Raw genomic sequence first — 5,000 nt, 5'->3', positions numbered from 1 at the left:
CTTGGCCCTCGTTCCTTCTCCCGTTCTCCATCTAACCCCTTGGCTCTGGGGTTTCCGCTCTCCCTCTCTCACTCTCTCTCCTGCTCCCTGGCCGAGCCGCCTGGGAGGACGAGGGTCGAGGGGGAAGGCAACGGTCGGGCTGGGGCACACCGCACGGTGAGAACCCCCTTCGCCTGCCTCCACACCTCTGTCGTCCTCCCCACTGACGTAGGGGCTCGGGAAAAGACTGGAAATCGCGAAGCTCGGCAGTGGCGCGGAGAGGCCACCCACCGCCGCCGCTGTCGCCACCGCCGCGGAGGCCGCCCTTTCGGACACGAGGGGCAGCGCGAGCCTCCGCTGGCCGGGTACGCATCTGGAAGAAAAGGGCCGCCCTCGGAGAAGATCGCTGTGCTTCCCCGCACAGGGAGCGATTCGGACGACGGGCCCCCACGCCTGGCTGGGTGGGCGCCCCGCCGTTCGCCCGTACGGGTCGTCGGACCACTGCCTTCGCTCGGTTCGGGTCAAACTCCCCACGGCTCGGCCACCTCCGCAGACGGGAGGCGAGGCCGGCATGCGCGCCCAAAGATAGGTGTCGGAAGCCCGGGGGTAGAGGAGGAAGGGGACCGCTCACCTTAAGCCAGCGCGGGCTCCAAAGCCCGGGCCGAGCGAGCGGCGCCACCTCCCCACCCGGGAGCGCTGCGCCAGATCGATCGGAGGAAGAGCAGGGGTGCATGTAGGGACTTGCCCAAGTACGGAGGCTGCAAACCCCTGTCGTCGGGAGATACGTGCCCACGAGTCCTGGAAGCGCGACTCGGGTACAGGCGCCCTTGCGGGGGGGTACTGGATGTGGAACAGCACTGGGGTCGAAGCCACAAAAGCATCCGCCCTCATGGAGCCTCTCCTCGGCCTAAAAATCCAGATTTTAGCCTTGACGGCGCCCCCATGTGGAGAACCAGGGCCCGCGGGGGGGTCTGGCCAGGCTCACTTCAACCCAGGAACACCTCTCTGACTTGGGATAGGCGACCGGCAAAAGTCCCCCCACGCAGCTGCGGAAGCCTGGGTTCAGCCAAGGTGCAGACCTCCAGCCGAACAGGGACTCATAGCCAAAACGCATACCCAGGCCTACGGAGGTGAAAACCAGCTTAAATGAGTCGAAATGTGTCGGGGCTGAGAGGTACCTCTCTCTCATATATTCTGCCGGTGGTGTGCAAAACTGGGTCTTTGCATGGAGTGTCACCCTATACCCACTTTAGGGACGCATGCAAAAAAGTGCCCGATCGCCTGGAACTGTCAGGCGGATTCGGCTCCCTGGAATTTCCTCATTCTGGTTCTTTTTCACTTTTTGTCTCTTTTGCGACATCTAGTGGGCAGGCTGCATTACTGCAACCGGGGACACCTCAAAACGCTTGGAACTGGGGAGCGGGCTCAATTTACAAACGTTTTGCGGGTCCTGGAAGTCAAAATTGTGACTTCTGAAAACGACTAAGTATCAAGGACTCATCGCGCGAATCGCTCTGGAACTGAAATCGGATGCGCGCACTGACATGCTCCCCTCTCTGGAAGTCTGACACAAGTTGAAAAATTTTCTAAGTCCCCAAAAATTTTTTTTTTCAACTTTTTTTCAATTTTCCCCCTGTGGGATATATATTTTACCCACACTTTTGGAGCCCTCCTGGGATGCCCTCTAACATACTAGAACCTCATTTTGTGGAAGTTTTCACAAAATTGTGAAATTTTCAAAAAAGTCAGAAATTTTGCAAAAACGACTAAGTATCAAGGACTCATCGCGCGAATCGCTCTGGAACTGAAATCGGATGCGCGCACTGACATGCTCCCCTCTCTGGAAGTCTGACACATGTGTGAAAATTTTCTAAGTCCCCAAAAATTTTTTTTTTCAACTTTTTTTCAATTTTCCCCCTGTGGGATATATATTTTACCCACACTTTTGGAGCCCTCCTGGGATGCCCTCTAACATACTAGAACCTCATTTTGTGGAAGTTTTCACAAAATTGTGAAATTTTCAAAAAGTCAGAAATTTTGCCAAAAACGACTAAGTATCAAGGACTCATCGCGCGAATCGCTCTGGAACTGAAATCGGATGCGCGCACTGACACGCTCCCCTGTCTGGAAGTCTGACAAAAGTTGAAAAATTTTCTAAGTCCCCAAAAATTTTTTTTTTCAACTTTTTTTCAATTTTCCCCCTGTGGGATATATATTTTACCCACACTTTTGGAGCCCTCCTGGGATGCCCTCTAACATACTAGAACCTCATTTTGTGGAAGTTTTCACAAAATTGTGAAATTTTCCAAAAAGTCAGAAATTTTGCAAAAACGACTAAGTATCAAGGACTCATCGCGCGAATCGCTCTGGAACTGAAATCGGATGCGCGCACTGACACGCTCCCCTGTCTGGAAGTCTGACAAAAGTTGAAAAATTTTCTAAGTCCCCAAAAATTTTTTTTTTCAACTTTTTTTCAATTTTCCCCCTGTGGGATATATATTTTACCCACACTTTTGGAGCCCTCCTGGGATGCCCTCTAACATACTAGAACCTCATTTTGTGGAAGTTTTCACAAAATTGTGAAATTTTCCAAAAAGTCAGAAATTTTGCAAAAACGACTAAGTATCAAGGACTCATCGCGCGAATCGCTCTGGAACTGAAATCGGATGCGCGCACTGACACGCTCCCCTGTCTGGAAGTCTGACAAAAGTTGAAAAATTTTCTAAGTCCCCAAAAATTTTTTTTTTCAACTTTTTTTCAATTTTCCCCCTGTGGGATATATATTTTACCCACACTTTTGGAGCCCTCCTGGGATGCCCTCTAACATACTAGAACCTCATTTTGTGGAAGTTTTCACAAAATTGTGAAATTTTCCAAAAAGTCAGAAATTTTGCAAAAACGACTAAGTATCAAGGACTCATCGCGCGAATCGCTCTGGAACTGAAATCGGATGCGCGCACTGACATGCTCCCCTCTCTGGAAGTCTGACACATGTGTGAAAATTTTCTAAGTCCCCAAAAATTTTTTTTTTCAACTTTTTTTCAATTTTCCCCCTGTGGGATATATATTTTACCCACACTTTTGGAGCCCTCCTGGGATGCCCTCTAACATACTAGAACCTCATTTTGTGGAAGTTTTCACAAAATTGTGAAATTTTCCAAAAAGTCAGAAATTTTGCAAAAACGACTAAGTATCAAGGACTCATCGCGCGAATCGCTCTGGAACTGAAATCGGATGCGCGCACTGACACGCTCCCCTGTCTGGAAGTCTGACAAAAGTTGAAAAATTTTCTAAGTCCCCAAAAATTTTTTTTTTCAACTTTTTTTCAATTTTCCCCCTGTGGGATATATATTTTACCCACACTTTTGGAGCCCTCCTGGGATGCCCTCTAACATACTAGAACCTCATTTTGTGGAAGTTTTCACAAAATTGTGAAATTTTCCAAAAAGTCAGAAATTTTGCAAAAACGACTAAGTATCAAGGACTCATCGCGCGAATCGCTCTGGAACTGAAATCGGATGCGCGCACTGACACGCTCCCCTGTCTGGAAGTCTGACAAAAGTTGAAAAATTTTCTAAGTCCCCAAAAATTTTTTTTTTCAACTTTTTTTCAATTTTCCCCCTGTGGGATATATATTTTACCCACACTTTTGGAGCCCTCCTGGGATGCCCTCTAACATACTAGAACCTCATTTTGTGGAAGTTTTCACAAAATTGTGAAATTTTCCAAAAAGTCAGAAATTTTGCAAAAACGACTAAGTATCAAGGACTCATCGCGCGAATCGCTCTGGAACTGAAATCGGATGCGCGCACTGACATGCTCCCCTCTCTGGAAGTCTGACACATGTGTGAAAATTTTCTAAGTCCCCAAAAATTTTTTTTTTCAACTTTTTTTCAATTTTCCCCCTGTGGGATATATATTTTACCCACACTTTTGGAGCCCTCCTGGGATGCCCTCTAACATACTAGAACCTCATTTTGTGGAAGTTTTCACAAAATTGTGAAATTTTCCAAAAAGTCAGAAATTTTGCAAAAACGACTAAGTATCAAGGACTCATCGCGCGAATCGCTCTGGAACTGAAATCGGATGCGCGCACTGACACGCTCCCCTGTCTGGAAGTCTGACAAAAGTTGAAAAATTTTCTAAGTCCCCAAAAATTTTTTTTTTCAACTTTTTTTCAATTTTCCCCCTGTGGGATATATATTTTACCCACACTTTTGGAGCCCTCCTGGGATGCCCTCTAACATACTAGAACCTCATTTTGTGGAAGTTTTCACAAAATTGTGAAATTTTCAAAAAGTCAGAAATTTTGCCAAAAACGACTAAGTATCAAGGACTCATCGCGCGAATCGCTCTGGAACTGAAATCGGATGCGCGCACTGACACGCTCCCCTGTCTGGAAGTCTGACAAAAGTTGAAAAATTTTCTAAGTCCCCAAAAATTTTTTTTTTCAACTTTTTTTCAATTTTCCCCCTGTGGGATATATATTTTACCCACACTTTTGGAGCCCTCCTGGGATGCCCTCTAACATACTAGAACCTCATTTTGTGGAAGTTTTCACAAAATTGTGAAATTTTCCAAAAAGTCAGAAATTTTGCAAAAACGACTAAGTATCAAGGACTCATCGCGCGAATCGCTCTGGAACTGAAATCGGATGCGCGCACTGACATGCTCCCCTCTCTGGAAGTCTGACACATGTGTGAAAATTTTCTAAGTCCCCAAAAATTTTTTTTTTCAACTTTTTTTCAATTTTCCCCCTGTGGGATATATATTTTACCCACACTTTTGGAGCCCTCCTGGGATGCCCTCTAACATACTAGAACCTCATTTTGTGGAAGTTTTCACAAAATTGTGAAATTTTCAAAAAGTCAGAAATTTTGCCAAAAACGACTAAGTATCAAGGACTCATCGCGCGAATCGCTCTGGAACTGAAATCGGATGCGCGCACTGACACGCTCCCCTGTCTGGAAGTCTGACAAAAGTTGAAAAATTTTCTAAGTCCCCAAAAATTTTTTTTTTCA

The sequence above is a fragment of the Phyllobates terribilis genome, unplaced genomic scaffold, assembly GCF_046119375.1.
Source record: "Phyllobates terribilis strain yellow unplaced genomic scaffold, ASM4611937v1 Scaffold_2412__1_contigs__length_133766, whole genome shotgun sequence".
Taxonomy (NCBI): domain Eukaryota; kingdom Metazoa; phylum Chordata; class Amphibia; order Anura; family Dendrobatidae; genus Phyllobates; species Phyllobates terribilis.
The sequence above is the reverse complement of the archived record's forward strand: the minus strand, read 5'-3'. Positions refer to the sequence as shown.